Genomic DNA, 23,206 nt, shown 5'->3' with positions numbered 1-23,206 from the left:
GGTTGTTTTTTGCTCATTGGGTTGGTTTTTTGCTCATTACGTTGGTTTTTTGCTCATTGGGGTTGGTTTTTGTTCATTGGGGCTGGTTTTTTGCTCATTGGGTTGGTTTTTTGCTCATTGGGGCTGTTTTTTGCTCATTGGGGTTGTTTTTTGCTCAGTGGGGTTGTTTATTGCTCAGTGGGGCTGTTTTTGCTCAGCAGCCCGATTCCCTCATTTCTCCACTCCGGTTTCAATGCCTACAGTGACACACAGTGGTGATGGGCTCTGCTGTGCCACAGCACTGCCTGGACCTGGGGGACACTGGGGATGGTGGCAGTGGTGACCACCAGGCTCCCCTTGCAGGAGGATCCACCTGCTGACGAGGTTTGAGCTCTCCCATGGCCGCACAAGGAAGCTTTGGAGCTTCCAGTCCTCCATCCAATCTGTTGCCCGTTTCCCACGGAGTTTTCCCCCAATCAGCAGAGAACTCCAGGTTCCCTAAGCTGATTTGTGCCACAAGTGCCGCGCTCAAATCCTCTTTAGTTTCTGTGACAATGCAATTTTTTTTTTTTTATTACCCTTGTGTAAGCAGCCAGGAAATAAAAGTTGGCTTTTGGCTGTCGTGCTCCCCCTGTTCCTTTCACTCCTGGAGAGCCCAGCAGGCAGAAGTGGCTCCGTTGTTCCTCAGGAGAACATTTTCCAGTGTCCCTGGATGTGTTCCCCTTCCAGTTGCAGGTGTTCGCAGGGCAGGTGGATGCCTGCAGGTTTTCCTCAGGAATATTCCATTCTGTCATTCCATTGCTTCGCTTCCAAAGGATTTTTTGGATTTATTTTCTTTTTCCTCACCTGCTTGGAGAAGGAAAATGATCAGAATGAGGAGAATCCTGGGCTGTCTTCCCACCTGAGCTGGAGGTGGAATCACAGAATCCCAGACTGGTTTGGGCTGGGAGGGACTTAAAGCCCCATCCTGTTCCATCCCTTGGGCAGGGACACCTTCCAATGTCCCAGGACGCTCCAATTCTTGTCCAGCCTGGCCTTGGACACTTCCAGGGGAGCTTCAGGCAAGCCCCTATTTCCAAATCCCATCTATTGAAAAGATAAAGAAAATACTGATCTTGATAGAAAGCTCTGGAAGTAAGGAGCAAGCTGCAAACAAACGCCTTGAAAATGGGTGGAAACGCCAGCAAAGCTCCGTTTCTCGGGGCTCACCCCTCCGAGCAGCCCCGGCACCGCTCAGTGGCTCCCGGAGCGCGGCAGATGTGCGGGATCCCCCCGGGCGCAGGAAAACGCTCCTCGCCTGCAGCCGCCGCACCTCAAGGTCAAGCTGCTGCCAGCTCCATCCCTCCGGAGCCCAGCCGGAGGGGCAGAGAACCCTCGGCGAGCGCCCAAATCCCTTCTCCCCGCCCTGGCAGGACTCGCAGCCGCGGGGAGCCGGCGCTCCCGGGGGGCTCGGGGCGGCCGCGGGCGGGCAGCGATGCTGCGCTGCCGCTGACATTTCCGCCCGCCCGTGCCCAGCCAATTGGCGGGGCTGGAGCAGCCACACATGAAATATGATGATTTTCAGCAGGAGGAGGAGGAGGAGGAGGGGGAGAAGGCGGGAGAGCCGCCGGCTCGCATGCCGGGGGCTGCGCACAGCCCGGCCGGAGGCGAGCGCGGCCGGAGGAGCCGCAGCACCCCGGGGATGGCCCCGAGCGCTGAGCAGGAGGATGCCACCGCCACCCAGGTGGGCCGGGCACGGTGGCACCACGGCCGGGGGTCGCTGCCCTGGGGCCTGGGGACGCGCAGCTTTGGGGGGATGTGTCCTGTCCCCCCCCGGAGCTGATGGCTCGGCGCTGTCCCCAGGGAGCTGTGCCACACACGGGGCCACCGGCGCTGCTTAGCGGAGGGATGAACTTTTTTTTTGGGGGGGGGCGGTTCGGTGGGGTTTGGTAAAAACCCAGAATGCCAGCCGTGGAAGGACGCGGTGCTGCTGTGCCAGAGCTGCTCGGTTCAAACTTCGCAGCCTGGTCCTCAGTTTGATGGGAAGCACTTGACAGAGCCGCTCTGTGCCTGGCGTTAACCCTCTCCCAGCTCCGGCCGGGCTGGAAGCTGTTAATCCCGAAAAATTCACTCGCAACAAATTTAACCCCACTAAGGAGCCACGGCAGAACTCCGGGAATGGCATCCAGCAGCTGCTCCTTTTTATAATGACTTTGCATTTATCCCGGAGCCGGCTGGCGAGTTCGCACTTTATTATTATTATTATTATTATTATTATTATTTCCCCGAAGGGGAGGGGGTCCGATTAAAAATAATAATCACACAATAATATTCCCGAGGCAAGCCTGAGAGGGCAAACCACACCTCCCCGTGCTCCGACTGTGCCACCGCTGTCGCTTTATTAATTTCCCTGCGCCGTGAGTGACAGTCCTCCAGAAGTGATAATTGGTGCGCTGTGTCTTTAAAAGGTTAAAACCCTTTTCAAAAAGGCCTCGACTCATAGTGGGAAAAGACAAGAGAGGCTTTGGCTGGCTTTGGATCCAGAAAACAGCTGCTGATTAGAGTCTGCGTCTTCGGGCTGCATTTATTACATATTTTTCAGCAGCAGGGATTCTAGGAGGAAGCTTCCGTTTGGGTTTCTTGATCGTGGTTTATTTTTATTCAGAGGAATAACAGAGGAAGGATTTGTTCCGGCTGGAGCATGCTCACAACCTGCAAGACCTCCCATTATTAAACTGCCTACTTTGGGCTTTAATATCCATGTGGTATTTTTTTGATTTTTATTAGCGTTATTATTATTTGGCAGCGTGCATCTGTCTATTTTTTTTTTAATTTTTTAATAATTTATTCGGAGAGGAAGCTGATCTCGCAATGAGCTTTCTCCTTCCTTACTTGAAACAGGTGCTAATGAAAGAATGCAAATAGCACCGGCTGAGCCGAACATTTCATAAAGAAGGGAACAGCCACCGACCCCAAGCGCTCCGGGATCTGCCCGCTGGCCCCCGGCAAAGGTAGGCACGGGGGCTTTTGTCGCTATTTTTTTGCTGTTGTTCTCTGCGTGGATCTTTGGGATTTTTTCTCGCCCTTCCTTCCTTCCTTCCCTCCCTCCCTGGCTGGCTGCGGGTGCCCAGCCGGCCGGCCAGATTCCATTTTTCCTCCTCAAAGGTGCCAGCTCGGCGTCCCCGCGTCCCCACCGGGGGTGGCCGCGGCCACCTCGGCGTTGGGCGAGCGCCCCGAGCCCGGCGCTGTCACCGAGCCCAGCCCGGAGCCGCGGCCCCGCCACGCTCGCAGCTACTTTGCCGCTTAATTAGCCCTGGCTGTCGCATGAATTTATCGTCGCTTGACAGCAACTTCATTTTCTCCCACCGTGCGGGGAGGAGGAGGAGGAGGTGGAGGAGGAGGAGGAGGAGGAGGCGATGAATTGGCGCTGGCTGGTGGGAGGCAGCGCTGGGGGCGGTGGGAGGCGATCGCGGGGTGTGACAGGGACGTGCCAGCCGGGCAGGGGCGTGCGGAGGGACCCGGGCTGGGGACGTGTTGCTCCGGGGACAGCCGCGTCCTGCCGGGGCCCCGCCGGAGCCGAGCCCGGGGCCTGCGCCGCTGCCATCCCTGCGGCTGCTCCCCGATGCTCCCAGCGCGGAGAGAAATACCCAAATTAAACAAATCAAATGCGATTCCGAGGCTGGTTTCAGCAGCGAGGTCCTTGCTGGTGGCCGGGTCCCTGCACAAAGCGCTGCTGCTGGGGTTTTTTTTCCTCCTCCTGTTTGGTTTTATTTGGCCGTGGCATTCGGGGATCAGCCTGCGAGGTTTGTCCTTTGGGAAGCCCGAATTTTTCCCGCTGTCGGAGGCAGGTGGAGGCATCCGCAGCCCCTTGCGGTACCTGCCCGCGACTCTGGCCGGGTTTTGTGCCGTGTTCCCAAGCCCGGGCTTGCAGTAGGGACTGCAGTGGCCTCTCCAAGGGCCAAATCCAGCCCTCCTTGGGGTGATCCAGCTCCTCTGGCTGCGGGAGCCTCCGAGGGCAGGGATTAGCCCTTTGTCTGGAAGTTTGTGTTTGTATTTCGGCGTGTTTAAGTGTTACATGTTTCTGTTCTGGCCGTGCACGCAGGATATTTGCAGGGGTTTTGCCTGAGCATTCAGGAAAGGATCTGCAAGAAAAGTTTCCCCCGATGAGTTGTGCGAGCTGAGGGTGGGCAGCACGTGAAACAAAATACTTATTTTATTTAAACAGCCTCTTGAAGCTTCCTCCAGAGAGAACTTGGGAATGTCTGACCTGACAGGGGAAAAGTACCCAAAACTCAATGTGCAGCCTGCTCTGTCCATCCCTCCCCCATTCCAAAGCAGATGATTTTTAATTAAGAATTTGATATGGGGTGTGTGTGCAGGAAAATAGGATTAAAATGTGTTCTGGAGGCAGCAGGATGGGAATCTTCCTCTGCTCCTGGTTTGGGCTGGGTGAGGGCCAGCAGCACCTCGTGTCCCCAGCCCTGCTGCTCTAGAAGACAAATCCAGCTGCTGATGGCTGCTGGAAAGCCCCAGCCTCGGGCTTTGGGATGTGAGAACATGGATTTTACCCAAAACCTCGTGTTCCATGTGCCGAGGCAGCTGCTGCTCCTGCAGGATTCACTTCTCGCCGTGCCAGTAACGGAGTTTGCCCAATGCTACTTTTAAAAAATTTCTCTTTTGGTGGTTGCAAAGCTGTACTAGAACATGGTGGGGGGGGGGGGGTCTGGCTTTATTCCCTCCCCCTGTGGCTCAGCCGGAGCGCTTGGATCTGTCCCGGCAGCGCCATGTGCTGCTCCTCCCCACGCCCAGCACTCGCTGTGCTGAGGGAAACCTTCGGGATGAGAAGAAAGCCAGAGTGAGTGGTGCTGGAGAGGGGGGGAGGATGGAAGGTGTTCTTCCTATGGAAGGTGGTGTTTTCCCTATGGAGATGTTTTCCCTATGGAAGGCGGCATTTCACCTATGGAAGTTTGTATTTCCCCTATGGAATTTGGTGTTTCCCCTAAGGAATTTGGTATTTCCCCTATGGAAGGTGGTGTTTTCCCTATGGACATTGGTGTTTTCCCTATGGAAGTTGGTATTTTCTGTATGGACATTGGTGTTTGACCTATGGAAGTTGGTATTTCCCCTATGGACATTGATATTTCCCCTATGGACATTGATATTTCCCCTATGGACGTTGGTATTTCCCCTATGGAAGGTGGTGTTTTCCCTACAGAAGTTTGTATTTCCCCTATGGACATTGGTATTTCCGCTATGGAAGTTGGCATTTCGCTTATGGAAGTTGGTGTTTTCTCTATGGGAGTTGGTATTTCCATATGGAGATGTTTCCCCTATCGACTTTAGTGCTTTCCCTATGGGCGTTGGTGTTTCCCCTATAGGCGTTGGTGTTTTCTCTATGGAAGTTTGTATTTCCCCTACAGAAGTTTGTATTTCCCCTATGGAAGGTGGTATTTCCCCTATGTAAGTTGGCATTTCCTCTATGGAAGTTGGTTCTTTCTCTATGAGAGTTGGTATTTCCCTATGGAAGGTGGCATTTCCCCTATGGATGTTGGTATTTCCCCTGTGGACTTTGGTATTTCCCCTATGGAAGTTGGTGTTTTCCCTATGGAGATGATTTCCTTATGGAAGGTGGCATTTCAGCTATGGAAGTTTGTATTTTCCCTATGGACCTTGGTGTTTCCCCTACAGAAGGTGGTGTTTTTCCTACAGAAGTTTGTATTTCCCCTATGGAAGGTGGCATTTCCCCTATGGAAGGTGGTGTTTCCCCTATGGACGTTGGTATTTCCCCTATGGACATTGGTGTTCCCTATGAATTTGGTATTTCCCCTATGGAAGGCGGCGTTTCCCTTATGCGAGGTGGTGTTTTCCCTATGGAAGGTGGTGTTTTCCCTATGGAGATGTTTTCCTTATGGAAGGTGGCATTTCACCTATGGAAGTTTGTATTTTCTCTATGACCTTGGTATTTCCCCTATGGAAGGTGGTGTTTTCCTACAGAAGTTTGTATTTCCCCTATGGATTTTGGTATTTCCCCTATGGACATTGGCATTTCCCTTATGGAAGTTGGTGTTTTCTCTTTGGGAGTTGGTATTTCCCTATGGAAGGTGGCATTTCCCCTATGGAAGGTGGTGTTTCCCCTATGGACGTTGGTATTTCTCCTATGGACATTGGTGTTTCCCCTATGGAATTTGGTATTTCCCCTACAGAAGGTGGTGATTCCCTTATGGAAGGTGGTGTTTTCCCTATGGAAGGTGGTGTTTTCCCTATGGAGATGTTTTCCTTATGGAAGGTGGCATTTCACCTATGGAAGTTTGTATTTTCTCTATGGACCTTGGTATTTCCCCTACGGAAGGTGGTGTTTTCCCTACAGAAGTTTGTATTTCCCCTATGGATTTTGGTATTTCCCCTATGGACATTGGCATTTCCCCTATGGAAGTTGGTGTTTTCTCTTTGGGAGTTGGCATTTCCCTATGGAAGGTGGCATTTCCCCTATGGAAGGTGGTGTTTCCCCTATGGACGTTGGTATTTCTCCTATGGACATTGGTGTTTCCCCTATGGAATTTGGTATTTCCCCTACAGAAGGTGGTGATTCCCTTATGGAAGGTGGTGTTTTCCCTATGGAAGGTGGTGTTTTCCCTATGGAGATGTTTTCTTTATGGAAGGCGGCATTTCCCCTTTGGAAGTTTGTATTTTCTCTATGGACCTTGGTATTTCCCCTATGGAAGGCGGTGTTTTCCCTACAGAGGTTTGTATTTCCCCTATGGATTTTGGTATTTCCCCTATGTAAGTTGGCATTTCACTTATGGAAGTTGGTGTTTTCTCTATGGGAGTTGATGTTTCCCTATGGAAGGTGGCATTTCCCCCATGGACATTGGTGTTTCCCCTGTGGATGTTGGTATTTCCCCTATGGGTGTTGGTGTTTCCCCTATGGAAGGTGGTGTCTCCCCTATGGGTGTTGGTGTTTTCCCTATGGAAGTTGGTGTTTCCCTATTAAATCATCTCCTATGTTGAGTTTTGGTTTTGTGCTGCCGCTGGGGCCATGAACATCTTCATGCACAACCCAAACCCTGGTCCAGCCACTGGAGCAGGACACAGTGGGGTTTGTCCCAGAGCTCTCAGTGCAGCTGGTGGCACCTGAGCCCTGCCAGGAGCTGCTCTGAGGTCTCTGTGACGCCTGAGTGTGACTTGGTGGCCCTGCATCTTTATGATTTTTATCATTTCACCCCTCCTGAGAAAGGGAAATGAAGCTGTTTTTGTCCCAGGGTGCTTCTCAGCACAGGTGGTGGCACCTGAGCCCTGCCAGGAGCTGCTCTGAAGCCTCTGTGACACCTGAGGACCAGTGGGAATTTGTGGCCCTGCGTCCCCATGGTTTTTATAATTCCACCCTCACTGAGAAAGAGAAATAAAACTGGTTTTGTCCCAGGCACTGCAGCCCAGCTCATCTGGCACCGGAAAGGATTCTGGTCATTATTTTCCTTGAAAGAGTCATAAAACTCCTGTAAACACGCCCAGCATGCCAAACCAGGGCCCCCAAAGCATCTTGGCTGTTCCTGGGAATGGCTGTTCCATGGGAATGGGGAGATTTCCTGGGAATTCAGAGAGCAGCTGATGGGCCAAAGGGTTTATGGAGCCCTGGAGGAGCCGGGGTCAGAGCACTGAGCGGCCTCCTCTTCTTCCTCCCCCTCCTCCTCCTCAGGTGCACTCTAATCCTGCATTTCCACCTGGATAAAATTCCCAGGATTTTCTCTGCGCTCAGGATGTGGAGCTGGTGAGGGATGAGCAGGGGAACAGGAACTCCCCTAAACCCCACATTTCTGACAGGGCCGGCAGTGGGGGATCTGTCCACCCGTGCTGCTGGGGGCACAAACCAATCTGCATCACTTTGGGGTTAAAAACATCTTTTTTCTCAATGTCCACTCTATCTCTGCTGCTGGCTCAGATCATGCAGGTGGAAAATGTGGGATAGCACGGGAATAATGTGGGATAGGATGGGAATAACGTGGGATAACACGGAAATAATGTGGGATAGGATAGAAATCATGTGGGACAGCATGGGAATCATGTGGGGCAGCACAGGAATAATGTGGGTTAAAATGGAAATGTGGGATAGCACAAGAATAATGTGGGATAGGGTGGGAATAACATGGGATAACATGGGAATAATGTGGGATGGCACGGGAATAATGTGGGATGGCATGGGAATAATATGGGATAGCACGGGAATAGAATGGAATAGCAAGGGAATAACGTGAGATAACATGGGAATATTGTGGGACAGCACGGGAATAACATGGGATAGCACAGAAATAATCTGGGATGGCTTGGGAATGACATGGGATAGCATGGGAATGACATGGGATAGCATGGGAATAACGTGGGATAGCATGGGAATGAGCCCAGCTCCCTGATTTATTTCCCTGTTTAAAGCTGCATGGTGATACCTGAAGAGGATTTTCCAAAATAACTTAAAGGGCTGGTGCTTGCTACCCATATTTAGCCAGGTTTTGGACCCATATTTGCCCATAGTCTTGACCTATTTTTACCCATATTTCCCCATATTCCTGACCCATATTTACCCATATTTCTCCATATTCTTGACCCATATTTTGAACCCATTTTTACCCATACTCTTGATCCATATTTACCCATTTTTACCCATATTTCTGACCCATATTTACCCATTTTTACCCATATTTGCATCAATATTTACCCATTTTTACCCATATTTCTGAGCCATTTTTACCCATATTCCTGACCCATATTTACCCATATTCCTCCATATTCTTGACCCATATTTTGAACCCATTTTTACCCATACTCTTGATCCATGTTTACCCATTTTTACTCATATTTCTGAGCCATTTTTAGCCCTATTTGTGACCCATATTTACCCATTTTTACCCATATTCTGACCCAGTTTTACCCCTATTCCTGACCCATATTTACCCATTTTTACCCATATTTCTGAGCCATTTTTAGCCCTATTCCTGACCCATATTTACCCATATTCCTGACCCGTATTTACCCATTTTCACCACATTCCTGCCCTTCCTGCAGCAGGGCTCTCAGGATCCACAGGCCACATCTCTCCCTTGAGTTCTTTAAAAAGCTCTGAAACTTTTTCATGCCAAGAATGGAAACGTTGCAGCTCCTTAAGTCAGGGATTTGCTCTTGCTGCTGTGGGGTGGGGGGGGAACAGCGTGGCCTTTTTTTGTTCCTTTTTAACCTTTCTGCATCTTTACTTTTCCTCCTGTGTGGGAAACGGGGAGGAGGGAGGAGGGGGCGCCTCCTGGCTGAGCTCTCAGTGGGAGTCCCTGGCAGATTGAAAATACAAATAATAAGTTCTGACTCTAAGCCCCAACTGCAGACAGCAGCCCTGGCTCAGGTTTTGGGGTTGTTTTTTTGATTTTAGATCATTATTTGCTGGGCAGGCTCTGGAAAATGCTGTAGGGAAGCACATTTTGCTGTGGGGCCAAAGGGGGTTTGAGAAGCCGCAGGGCTGTGGGTGCTCAGGGGACTTGGGGCTGTTTCAGGGGAGATGTCACACCTGGAATGGAATAATGGGATCATTTAACCAGGATGGGGCAGTCTGGGCTCTTGGGGGGCTCTGGGATGCTGCTGGAATCCCCAGAGAGCCTGGGAATTGCTGCTGGGATGGTCCCCAGGAGCTGCTCCCAGCCTGGACGTGCTCTGCATCCCGCGAGGCCCTGACCCCACCCCCTGCAGCTGGGACAGGAGGATCCCATGGGATTCCAGTGGAATTCCCAGTCCTGGAGCAGCCCAGATTTCGGTGCTGAACAATCTGTCCCTCCCCGGCTTCTCTGAGGGACCTTGGGAAGGAGCTGGGACGATAAAATCCAGGGGAGGAGATGCCCATGGACGGCTGGACCATCTCCAGCCACAGGAAGATCCCATGGGATTCCAGCCCTTCCACTGGAATTCCCAGCCCTGGAGCAGCCCAGATTTCAGCGCTGCACAATCTTCTCTCCCTGTGACCCTTAGGAAGGAGCTGGGACAATAAAATTTGGTGGAGGAGCTGCTCTTGGATGGCTGGATCATTTCCTACCACAGGAGGATCCCACAGGAGGATCCCATGGGATTCCAGCCCTTCCAGTGGATTTTCCACCCCTGGAGGAGCCCAGATTTCAGTTCTGCACAATCTGTCCCTCTCTGGCTGCTCCTGAGGGACTTTGAAGGAGCTGGGACAATAAAATCCAGGGGAGGAGATGCCCATGGATCATCTCCTGCCACAGGAGGATCCCACAGGAGGATCCCATGGCACTTCCCAGCCCTTCCAGTGGATTTTCCACCCCTGAAGCAGCCCAGATTTCTGTGCTGCACCATCTGTCCATCCCGGCTGCTCCCGAGGGACTTTGAAGGAGCTGGGACAATAAAGTCTGGTGGAGGAGATGCCCATGGATCATCTCCTGCCACAGGAGGATCCCACGGGATTCCAGCCCTTCCACTGGAATTCCCAGCGCTGGGGCAGCCCAGATTTCAGTGCTGCACAATCTTCTCTCCCTGTGGGACCTTGGGAAGGAGCTGGGACAATAAAATCTGGTGGAGGAGAAGCCCATGGATGGCTGGATCATCTCCCACCTTCCTGTGGGAAAGCTCCAGGGCTGCTGCTGCCTCAGGGATGGGATTTGGGGATCTGGGGGCTGCAGGAACCCCAAATCAGCAGTGAGCAAATCCTGATGTAAGCAGGGATGCGCTGGGATCAGCGAGCCCAGAACTGAGCACTGAGTAAGGGAGGGATGAGAAAAGCTCCTGGTGATGTCAGGGGTGAGCTCAGAGGTGAGCTCAGGGGCCTTGGAAAAGCACCTGGGTTCCAAACAAATCTTCTCTGCTGCTTTTTTGGCTGCCTTGAGAGGTAAAGCAGATTTTATAACCCCTTGAGTGTTCCTGCATGGATTTGTTCCTGGTGGATGGATTGGAAAATCCACAGAATTTACAGAATGACCAGGTTGGAAGAGACCTTCAAGATCATCGAGTCCAACCCAAACACAGGGTCCAGGAGGTTTGAAATAGCCAAAATTGGATTTTAGGTGGAATTTTATGTGCAGAAGAGCGGGTTCTTGGGAAGGGCTGAGCTGCACCATCCCCATCCCTATAATCCCCATCCACCCCCCCAAAACATTCCAGCATTTCCAGTCCTCCCCAGCCAATTCCCCTTCATGTTTTAATCCATGAAAATAAATTTATCCTCATCTCTCTGTCCTTTACCTGCCTCTGTGTTGCTGTTCAGAGTCCCTGTATTTGCAGGGATATTCATTTCACCCCAGACTTGGTAGCTTGGGCTCATATTTTGAATTTTTTGTTTTGTTTCCTGCACTTCTGGCATCAGAGGGAATTTCATGGGAGAGTGCAAATCGCCGAGACAAACAACTTGTTTTGTTTTGAAGGGTTCCAAAGCAGTTTGGTCGGATTTTTGCTGAAAAAAAATCCAAAAACCTCCTTGCTGCAGGGAATTTGGGGCAAGGAAGGAATTCTCCTGTGCAGCAGGAATGTCCCCAAACCCACATGGTGATATTTGATTGATTATAACTTGGGTTAATTAATTGGAGAGGAATTCTGTGCAGGGAATAACAAAAATCTGGTAGCTGGAAGGGGAAGGAAGGGAAATATTTATGGGTTAGAAGAGGGGCATGGAGGGGTCAGGAGAGCAAGAACTGCAGATTTTAACAAATAAATCAGGTAATTATAAAGATATTGCTGTTTTAGCCAAATAAATTGGGATTTTTGGGGTGTTGAACATGTTTAGGTTGATGGTGAGAGCAAAAGATGCTTCTCAGCTGGGGCAAAAATGAAATTATTTCACTCCTAATTAAGCTGGATCCGTCATTAGCGGGGTTTAATTTGGCTTTGGGGGGGTCAGGAGGAGCTGGAGGCAAAAATCCTATTGGAAGTTTTGTTCCTAAATTGCAGGAGGGGAATTGTTTTTGTTCCCCCATCCCTGAAGGGAATCCAGGGACAGAATTCCCCAGGATTTCTGTCTGTGGGGCAGGAGGAGAAGGAACCTTGGGGGTTGGTTTGGGTTTGTCTTTGAGAGAAAAATGTCCCTGGGCTGATCCTCCCTGGCGGGAAATGCCAATTGTGTGGGGTTTGTGTGGGGTTTTTGTGGGGTTTGAGTGGGGTTGTGTGGGACCAGAGTAGGAAATGCCAATTGTGTAGGGTTTGTGTGTGGTTTGTGTGAGGTTTGTGTGGGACCAGAGTAGGAAATGCCATTTGTGTGGGGTTTGTGTGGGGTATGAGTGGGTTTGTGTGGGATTTGTGTAGGAGCGGAAAAAGAAATGCCATTTGTGTGGGGTTTGTGTGGGGTTTGTGTGGGGTTTCAGTGGGGTTTGAGTGGGGACCAGAACAAGAAATGCCATTTGTGTGGGGTTTGTGTGGGGTTTGTGTGGGTTTGTGTGGGATTTGTGTAGGAGCAGAACAAGAAATGCCATTTGTGTGGGGTTTGAGTGGAGCTTGTGTTGATTTGTGTGACCCCAGTGCTGCAAATGCCATTTCTGTGGGGTTTGTGTGGGACCAGAGCTGCAAACACAAATTCCGTGGGATTTCTGTGGGGTTTGTGTGGGGTTTGAGTGGGATCAGAACAAGAAATGCCATTTGTGTGGGGTTTGTGTGGGGTTTATGTGGGGTTTGAGTGGTATTTGAGTGGGTTTGTGTGTGTTTGTGTGAGGTTTGTGGGGACCAGAACAAGAAACGTCATTTGTATGGGGTTTGTGTGGGGTTTGTGTGACCCCAGGGCTGCAAATGCCATTTCTGTGGGGTTTGAGTGGCGTTTGTGTGGGGTTTGAGTGGGACCAGAGCTGCAAATGCCAGTTCTGTGGGGTTTATGTGGGACCAGAACAAGAAACGCCATTTCTGTGGGGTTTGTGTGCGATTCGTGTGGGGTTTGTGTGGGACCAGATCTGCAAATGCCATTTGTGTGGAATTCATGTGGTTCCAGAGTTTTGGGGGGTTTCACGACTGCAAACCCCGTGGGATTGTGTAGAAATGCACTTGTGTGGGGCCTGTGTGGGGTTTGTGTGGGACCAGAGCTGCAAACACAAGTTCTGTGGGATTTCTGTGGGGCTTGTGTGGGGTTTGAGTGGGATCAGAACAAGAAATGCCATTTCTGTGGGGTTTGTGTGGGGCCAGAGTAACAAATGCCATTTGTATAGGATTTATGTGGGACTAGAACAAGAAATGCCATTTGTGTGGGGTTTGTGTGGCACCAAGGCCCAAAATGCCATTTGTGTGGGGTTTGAGTGGGGTTTGTGTGGGTCTAGAGCAAGAAATGCCACTTGTATGGGATTTGTGTGGGAATAGAACAGGAAATTCCATTTGTTTGGGGTTTTCTGTGGTACCATGGCCCAAAATGCCACTTGTGTGGGGTTTGTGTGGGACCAGAACAAGAAATGCCATTTCTGTGGGGTTTGTGTGGGGTTTCAGTGGGGTTTATGTGGGACCAGAACAGGAAATGTCATTTGTATGGGGTTTGTGTGGGATTTGTGTGACCCCAGAGCTGCAAATGCCAATTCTGTGGGGTTTGTGTGGGACCAGAACAAGAAACGCCATTTCTGTGGGGTTTGTGTGCCATTCGTGTGGGTTTTGTGTGGGGTTTGTGTGGGACCAGAGTAACAAATGCCATTTGTATGGGATTTATGTGGGACTAGAACAAGAAATGCCATTTGTGTGGGGTTTGTGTGGCACCAAGGCCCAAAATGCCACTTGTGTGGGGTTTGTGTGGGGTTTGTGTGGGTCTAGGGCAGGAAATGCCACTTGTGTGGGATTTGTATTGGGTTTCTGTGGGGTTTCTGTGGGTTTGTGTGACCCCAGTGCTGCAAATGCCATTTGTGTGGGGTTTGAGTGGGGTTTGTGTGCCCCCTGAGTAAGAAATGCCATTTGTATGGGATTTATGTGGGAATAGAACAGGAAATTCCATTTGTTTGGGGTTTTCTGTGGTCCCATGGCCCCAAATGCCTCTTGTATGGGGTTTGTGTGGGGTTTGTGTGGGACCAGATCTGCAAATGCCATTTGTGTGGAATTCATGTGGTTCCAGAACAAGAAATGCCATTTCTGTGGGGTTTGTATGGCACGAGGCCTGCAAATGCCACTTCTGTGGGGTTTATGTGTGGGACCAGAATAGGAAATGTCACTTGTGTGGGGCCTGTGTGGGGTTTGTGTGGGACCAGAGCTGCAAACACAAGTTCTGTGGGATTTCTGTGGGGCTTGTGTGGGGTTTGAGTGGGATCAGAACAAGAAGTGCCATTTGTGTGGGATTTGTGTGATCCCAGAGCTGCAAATGCCGTTTCTGTGGGGTTTGTGTGGGGTTTGTGTGGGATCAGAGTAACAAATGCCATTTGTATGGGATTTATGTGGGAATAGAAAAGGAAACTCCATTTGTTTGGGGTTTTCTGTGGTACCATGGCCCAAAATGCCATTTGTGTGGGATTTGTGTGGGACCAGAACAAGAAACGCCGTTTCTGTGGGGTTTGTGTGGGGTTTATGTGGGATCAGAGTAACAAATGCCATTTATATGGGATTTATGTGGGACTAGAACAGGAAATGCCACTTGTGGTGGGTTTCTGTGGGGTTTCTGTGGGGTTTGTGTGGGATTTGTATGGCACTGGGGCTGCAAATGACACTTGTGTGGGGTTTGTGTGGGACCAAAGTAGGAAATGCCATTTCTGTGGGGTTTCTGTGGGGTTTGTGTCGGGTTTGTGTGGGATTTGTATGGTGCTGGGGCTGCAAATGACACTTGTGTGGGGTTTGTGTGGGACCAAAGTAGGAAATGCCATTTCTATGGGGTTTCTGTGGGGTTTGTGTGACCCCAGAGCTGCAAATGCCAGTTCTGTGGGGCCCAGTGCCATGGGGGGCTGCAGGAACAGCTCCTTTCCCTCCTGTTGTCATTCCACGCCCCAATTCCAACATCCCAAGGATGGAGGATATCAATAACGGGCCTTTAGGATAACGGGAATAACCCCAGAACTCAAAGGAGTCCTGGAAAACTCACCTGGGGAACGGCCAGGAATTCCTAGAATATTGAATTCAGCCCCTCCAGGGTGCAGGAATGCAGCAAATTGGGATAAAACTGCACAAAAACTCCGGGAATGGGAGGCTGGGCTGATATTCCTTTTGCCATGGGAATTTTGGGATACAGGAATTCTGGGCTGCAGGAATTTTGAGATGCAAGGATTTTGGGATACAGGAATTTTGGGATAAAGGAATTTTGAGATACAGGAATTTTGGGATACAGGAATTCTGGGCTGCAGGAATTTTGGGATTCAAGAATTTTGGGATACAGGAATTTTGGGATAAAGGAATTTTGCGATGCAGGAATTTTGGGATAAAGGAATTTTGGGCTGCAGGAATTTTGGGATGCAGGAATTTTGGGATGCAAGGATTTTGGGATACAGGAATTTTGGGATGCAGGAATTTTGGGATGCAAGGATTTTGGGATACAGGAATTTTGGGCTGCAGGAATTTTGGGATACAGGAATTTTGAGATACAGGAATTTTGGGATAAAGGAATTTTGGGCTGCAGGAATTTTGGGCTGCAGGAATTTTGAAATACAGGAATTTTGGGATACAGGAATTTTGGGATGCAGGGATTTTGAGATACAGGAATTTTGGGATAAAGGAATTTTGGGATGCAGGAACTCTGGGCTGCAGGAATTTTGGTATTCAAGAATTTTGGGATACAGGAATTTTGAAATACAGGAATTTTGGGATGCAGGAATTCTGGGCTGCAGGAATTTTGGGATTCAAGAATTTTGGGATACAGGAATTTTGAAATACAGGAATTTTGGGATGCAGGAATTCTGGGCTGCAGGAATTTTGGGATTCAAGAATTTTGGGATACAGGAATTCTGGGCTGCAGGAATTCTGGGCTGCAGGAATTTTGGGATGCAGGAATTTTGGGCTGCAGGAATTTTGGGATAAAGGAATTTTGGGATGTAGGGATTTTGGGAGCCTGGGGCCTCCTGAGCCCATCAGCTCCTGGGCCGAGCACTTCCCGGTGCTATCCCTTGGGAAGATCTTCCAGATTTTAGGATAATATCTAGATCAGGAAGAACATAAGGAAGCTGCAATTAGCCCCTATCCATTGTTATCCCACCTTTATTTTGGGATTTGGGTGCATTTTTAGGCCTGAACCTTCCCTGAGCAGTCCGTTCTGAACAAAACTGAGAATTCCAAGGGTGATTTCCCAGCTCCCTGCCCATACCAGGTTCCTGTTGCTCCTGTTGCTATTTCCGTCTGTATTTATTAATTTTTTCTCAATCCATTTGGATTTTGCCACTGGATAAAGCTGTTCATGGCCTTGAGCTGTCTGCAGAAGCCCACCCCCAGCTCAAACCCACATTTTAGCCTAAAAACCCATCAAAATCTTCATTATGGACCAACTTTCCTGGCTGAAAACCCCTAAAACCAACTCGGCAATGGGGAGCAAAGGTGGAGGAGGGGGGAGAGGATGCGAATATCGCAGAAAGTTGCAAAGTGAAGCATTCCAGAGTGGGAATAAGAGCTGGAGGTTGAATGTGCAATCACAACCTCCCTTTGTCTGCGGGCTGTTGATGGGCGAAGCTGCAATCTCGTGGCAATAAATAGATATTTAAGATAAGCTCCGGCGTGTAATTAAAGATTTCTGCCACACGGCCAGATGCGCTGCCTTTATCTTTGTGTAAATGAGAGCGGAGAGGGGCTCGGCTGCGCTGAGAGCCCAAAAAAAATGGGGAAAAAAGGTTCTTTGTCCCAGTTTGCATCCGTTTGCTGCAGGGTGGGAGGGAGGGAGGGATGGGACCGTCCCCAACCCAGGGAAACTGGGAATTTCAGTGCTCCAAGGGCTAAAGGGGATCAAATATGTTGGGAAAAGGTGTTGCCCACAGCCAGGAGCATTTCCCTGACTTTCCAGTGTTTTGGGATGGGAATTCAGGGAGAAAGGAATGGAATTAGGGAGGGAGGGATGGGACCATCCCCAATCAGGGAAACTGGGAATTGTGGTGCTTTAAGGGCTAAAGGGAATTAAATGAGTTGGGAAAAGGTGAGCCCTCAGCCAGGAGTGTTTCCCTGATTTTCCAGTGTTTTGGGATGGGAATTCAAGAAGAGAGGGAGGGATGGGACTGTCCCTTCCCAGGGAAACTGGGAATTTCAGTGCTCCGAGGGCTAAAGGGAATTAAATATGTTGGGAAAAGGTGTTGCCCTCAGCCAGGAGTGTTTCCTTGATTTTCCAGTGTTTTGGGATGGGAATTCAGGGAGGGAAGGATGGAATTTTAGGGAGGGAGGGATGGCACCATTCCCTCCCCAGGGAAACTGGGAATTTTGGTGATTTAAGGGTTAAAGAGAATTAAATGTGTTGGGAAAAGATCAACCCTCAGCCGGGAGCATTTCCCTGATTTCCCAGGGCTTTGGGCTGGGAATTCAAGAAGGAAGGGATGGAAGTTCAAGGAGAGAGGGATGGGATCGTCCCTTCCCAGGGAAACTGGGAATTTCAGTGTTCCAAGGGCTAAAGGGAATTAAATGTGTTGGGAAAAGGTGTTGCCTTCATCCAGGAGCATTTCTCTGATTTTCCAGTGTTTTGAAATGGGAATTCAGGAAGGGAGGAATGGAAATTCAGGGAGAAAGGAATGGAATTAGGGAGGGAGGAACGGGATCATTCCCTCCCCAGGAAAGCTGAAAATTGTGGCACCTAAGACTAAAGTGAATTAAATGTGGTGTTGGCATTGTCGATAAAAGGTGCACCCTCAGCCAGGAGTGTTTCCCTGATTTTCCAGTTTTCTGGGAAGAAAATTCAAGGAGGGAGGAATGGGACCATCCCTTCTCAGGAAAACTGGAAATTTCAGTGCTCCAAGGGCTAAAGGGGAATAAATGTATTGGGGAAAGGTGAGCCCTCAGCCAGGAGCGTTTCCCTGATTTTCCAGTGTTTTGAGATGGGAATTCAGGGAGGGAGGGAAGAAAATTCAGGGAGAAAGGAATGGAATTAGGGACGGAGGGATGGGACCATCCCCAGCCCAGGAAAACTGGAAATTGTGGTGCTACAAGGGCTAAAGGGAATTAAATGTGTTGGGAAAAGGTGAACCCTGGGCCCTCAGTTTCCCTGATTTCCCAGTGTTTTGGGGTGGGAATTCAGGGAGGGAGGGATGGAAGTTCAGGGAGAAAAGAATGGAATTTTAGGGATGGGAGGATGGAATTTTAGGGAGGGATGTCCCTTCCCAGGGAAACTGGGAATTTCAGTGCTCTAAGGGCTGAAGGGAATTACATGCGTTGATAAAAGGTGAACCCTCAGCCAGGAGCCCTCCGTTTCCCATATTTTGCATGTTTTGGGAAGGAAATTCAGGGAGGGAGGGATGGGACTGTCCCCTCCCCAGGAAAACTGGAAATTTCAGTGTTCTGAGGAGCCTAATGATTGAAATGTGGTGTGGGCACTGCTGATAAAAGGTGCCCCCACAGCCAGGAGCATTTCCCTGATTTCCCAGGGTTTCAGGATGGAATTCAGGCTCCCCAGGGCTCAGACTCTGCCGCTGCTTTGGGACTCCAGGCCCAGCTTTGTCCTCATCCCACAGGAGGGCTGGGATCACAGCTTTGGGCTGAGCCCAAGCTCTGGAGCAGGTTTAGCCCCAGCAGCTCCCTGAGAGGGAATTTTGGGATCACTGAGGTTGGAAAAGCCCCCAGGATCATCAATCCCCACCTTGCCACCAGCCCAGAGCAACATCCAGGTGTTCCTTGGACACCTGCAGGGGTGGGGACTCCAAATGTTCCTTCCAGTGTTACATCTGACATTCCAGGGGCAGATCCCCCTTTCTGTGTCCCCCAGGGCTGGAGCACAGAAATCCTGGGAAAATGTGCCCTGGGGTCCTGGGGGATGTTTGAAACTGCCAGGAAGTCCCCCAAAAAATCAAAATTCTCTTGGATCTGTGAACTGTGCAGCTCAGCACGGTGGGAAGTTGGAAGCAGCAGGGGCTTTGTGCGTGGTCCTGGCAAAAATTCCGCCTGAGCTGGGAGAATTCCATCCTGGAAGGGCCTTCCTGGCCCTTTTCTGTTCCAGGACCCCCTAAACCAGGGAGGTTTGGTCCCAAGCAGTGCCTGTGTCATTTGTGGGGTCTGGTTTGAGCTTTTCCAGCACCACCTTGGATTTCAGATCCCCACTTTGAGCCGGAATCCTTAAAAAATGGGCAAGAAGTGATGCTGTGTTTTGGGGATAAAAAACTGGGGAGGAGGAGAGGAAAGCAGAATTTCTTTGGGGATTTGTACCCCTGGGAATTCCTGCTGAAGTTTTGGATGGGATTTGTACCCCTGAGAATTCCTGCTGGACTTTGGGATGGGATTTGTACCCCTGGGAATTCCTGCTGGATTCTGGGACGGGATTTGTACCCCTGGGAATTCCTGCTGGACTCTGCGTTGGGATTTGTACCCCTGAGAATTCCTGCTGGACTTTGGGATGGGATTTGTACCCCTGGGAATTCCTGCTGATGTTTTGGATGGGATTTATCCCCAGGGGAATTCCTGTTGGACTTTGGGATGGGATTTATTTGGAATTTCTTGGGTTTACTGGAATTTCGCCTTCTTTTCCTTAACAAGGTGGAATTGTTGGGTTAAGTTTTTGAGGAATTTTTTATGGGATTCCTTTCTGTTTTTCAATGAGCTCTTGGTGTTTTGCCTCTGTTCTGCCACTCCTCTCCCGCTTAGGCCAGCCCAAATCCTCTCTAAGCTCAGTATTTGTACCTTGATCCTGACTAACTCTGACTTTAAATCAAATATTTGATTCCTGGATTTTTTCCCCCGTTCCAAACCCCACGAAATGGCAGAGCCAAGCTCCCACCCAACAACCCCACTCTGCTTTTTGGGAAATGGGTTTTTCCCAGGCTAAACCCTTTTAAAACCCTTAAAGCTGCATAAGCAGCTTAAACCCAACTAAAGCCTGAGATCATTTTAAACAGCCTGTGCCAATAGAGAGGCTTAGATTATCTTAAATACCTTAAACAGATCTGCAGCTTTAGGGGAGAATTTGGCCAGATTTCGTTGATTATTTCATTTGGGTGATTTTGGTGTCACCACTGGGTGACTCTGCCCAGCCACTCCTGGCTGGGAGACAGAAAATCAGGGAATTTTGGGATTTCTTTTTACATTTTGGATGTTTGTTTGACAGTTTGACTGCAAACAAGGCAGGCAAATCTGAATTTGTGACCTTAACCCTGCCATTGTGCTCAGTTCAGGATCATCTGTCATTCCTGGACCTTTGGGATTTTGGGGATAAATCTGCAGTGGATTTGCAGGAAAAGTTGGATTTTGTTGCACCAGGTGAGGATTTTCGGCACCTGGGCTGCCCTGTGCAGTCTGGATTCTCCTGAATAAATTTTAGAGCTTTGAAAATCCCACCTTCAATGTGGTGCCTTAATTAAACCTCATTAAAAATGGGAATAAATGGGGGAAGGAGTCCAGACTGAGGGGATTTCTGCCCACTCCTCACTCCACATCCCCCCAGTGCCCCTGGGGGATCTGATCCTGCCATTTTTTGGAGATGGAAAATCAGGATTATTTCAGGCTCAGAGGTTTGAAGAGTTTGGTTTATTCCTGCATTAAATCAGAGGAGTTTCATTCACCTGGAGAGCCGAGTTATTCCCACAGAGGCAATTTCTGGGAGCTGATGGAGCGGCAGCCCCTGGAATATTTTCTCCAGGAGATAAAATCTCCCAAAAGCTGAAAGGAAAAAACCATCAGGGAAAATTTCCACTTGGAATTTCTCAGCTGGGAAAAGGAGCTCAGGCACTTCCCTGCTGCTGGAATGTGGGATGGGATTGGTACCCCTGGGAATTCCTGCTGGAATCTGGGATGGGATTTATCCCCAGGGAATTCCTGCTGGAATCTGGGGTAGGATTTGGACTCTGGGATGGGATTTGTACCCCTGGGAATTCCTGCTGGATTCTGGGATGGGATTTATCCCCAGGAAAATTTCCTGCTCCCTCTCACCCAAACTGCAGCTCCTAGGACACACAACCAGCCTGGGCTGGGATTTTCCTCCAGTCCCACTCCTGGTTTTGGTGCTGTAGCATTTTTGTGTTTATTGGGAGCACCCTGGGAAAGGGAATTGATGCTGGAGCAGGAGGGGTTTGAGGTGGTGCTTAAAATCCAGAATTGAGCTGAAGGTCTCTGTGCTGTTCCTGCACTGGGAGAGACCCAGGTGAACGGGAGCTGAAAATCATGGAAATACAAAAAGGTTTGAGATTGAAGAGGCTTTAAAGCTCATCCCATCCCATCCCATCCCATCCCATCCCCATGCCATCGCAGGGCCATCCCCCACCTGTGCCACGTGCCATGGCAGGGCCAGCCCCACGCGTGCCCAGCCTGGCCTTGGGCACTGCCAGGGCTGCAGGGGCAGCCACAGCTGCTCTGGCAATTCCAGCCCAGCCCCTGCCCACCCTGCCAGGGAACAATTCCCAATTGCCAAGATCCCATCCAGCCCTGCCCTCTGGCACTGGCAGCCATTCCCTGGCTCCTGTGCCTCCATCCTTGTCCCCAGTCCCTCTGCAGCTCTCCTGGAGCCCCTTCAGGCCCTGCAAGGGCTCTGAGCTCTGCCTGGAGCTTCTCCTCTCCACGGGAGCACCCCCAGCTCTCCCAGCCTGGCTCCACAGGGGCTCCAGCCCTGCAGCAGCTCCGTGGGTTCCTCTGGGCTCTGTCCAGCAGCTCCAGGTGCTGCTGATGTTGGAATCTGAGCTCTGTGGATGGGACCTGGATCTCTGACATCCCAAGGAAACAGAATTTTAGAATTTTAACCATTTGAACTTGCAAGGGAGGTTGGAAAACAGAGGGGAAATTTCCAGTTTCATTTTCAGATTCCCAGGCTGGATCACTCCCTTGGATTATTCACAGCACAGCCCTTAATGAGTTCTGGGCTCCTGCATTTCATCCCCTGATAAATGAATTTGTTATTCATAACACCGGAGGTGAGCGCTCCTTTGGAGGGAATTGCTTTCCTTCAGCCTGCCAAGCTCTGAATCCTCTCAGGTCTGGCTGATTTTCATCCCCTCCCTGGATGTTTTCCTGCTCCCAGTGATGGCATCCTGCAGTTTGCACCTCCCTGGGGCTGAACTGCAGAGCTGAGCTTGGTGATGATTTGGGTTGCCCCCAGATGAAGGAAGGAATGATGCATCTGACTCCGTGTTCTCAGAAGGCTAATTTATTATTTTATCATACTATATTATGTTAAAGAATGCTAAACTATACTGTACTAAAGAATACAGAAAGGAAACTTACAGAAGGGTAAAAAGATAATAATGAAAACTCCTGACTCTCTCCAGAGTCCCGACACAGCTTGGCCCTGATTGGCCAAAGAGTGAAAACAACTCACAGCAGAATACAATGGAACAATCACCCGTGGGTAAACAATCTCCAAACACATTCCACATGAGCACAACACAGGAGAAGCAAATGAGATAAGAATTGTTTTCCTTTTCTCTGAGGCTTCTCAGCTTCCCAGGAGAAGAATCCTGGGCCAGGGGATTTTTCAGAAATGTGAATGCCACATCATCCCAGTGAGTCCCTTCCAGATGGGAATATCCTGGGATCTGCTCCGTGTCAGGAGCTGCCCGTGGTGGGTGGGATGCTCCAGCCCCATGCAGGTGCTGCAGGGTGGGGAAGGAGTTTTGCAGGTCCCTAAAATCCATCAGGGTTTAGGATGGGCTGGGAGGGGTTGGCAAGCAGGCAGGGCTCTGGCAGCCAAGGGTTTGGTGTGGATTTGGGAGGGATTAATGAGGGATCAGAGTAAAATTCCAGAGCCTCCTTCCCCTGGGAGCTCAGCAGCTCCAGGGCTCCTTCAGACTCCCTGGAAAGCTGGGAAGGGTCTTTGGGATATGGGGCTGACCCTGCACAGGGACACCCTCAGAGCAGGGAGGTGGGAAGGCAGAGCATCCCCAGGATCACTGATGCCTTGGGAAGGCTGCCCTAGGACAGAGACTGGATGGAGTTACAGAATAAAGCAGGGATTTATTCAAAGGATCTCCTCAATGGATCCACCTTGGGCAGCACAAGAGCCCAGCCAGGGCTGCACCCAAGATGAACCAAAATGGTCCCAAAATGAACCCAAGGTGAACCAAAATGGTCCCCAAATGAACCCAAGGTGAACCAAAATGGCTTCAAAATGCATGACTGCTCGCGGGGTCAGTCACTTTTATAAGTTCTGCTCCATTTGCGTCTTGGAGTTCATTGTCCAATTACAGCTGAGAGGAATGGCAGATTTGTCTTTCCAAACCAACCATGGGTCTGCTGGTAG

General features: G+C 50.1%; 1 protein-coding gene across 2 annotated transcripts in view; it reads left to right on the top strand.

Moving 5' to 3' along the window:
* The first annotated feature begins 1,585 nt into the window (after positions 1-1,585).
* HIVEP3 (HIVEP zinc finger 3) overlaps positions 1,586-23,206 on the top strand; it is a 304,641-nt gene continuing 283,020 nt past the window's right edge. For both annotated transcript variants that reach the window (XM_030964573.1, XM_030964574.1), the window contains exons 1-2: positions 1,586-1,702; positions 2,860-2,969. The gene's annotated coding sequence lies outside the window, so the exon portion shown is untranslated. The remainder of the gene's footprint in view (positions 1,703-2,859; positions 2,970-23,206) is intronic.

The sequence above is a fragment of the Camarhynchus parvulus genome, chromosome 23 (genome assembly GCF_901933205.1).
Source record: "Camarhynchus parvulus chromosome 23, STF_HiC, whole genome shotgun sequence".
In the NCBI taxonomy this organism is placed as follows: Eukaryota; Metazoa; Chordata; class Aves; order Passeriformes; family Thraupidae; genus Camarhynchus; species Camarhynchus parvulus.
The sequence above is the reverse complement of the archived record's forward strand: the minus strand, read 5'-3'. Positions and strand labels throughout refer to the sequence as shown.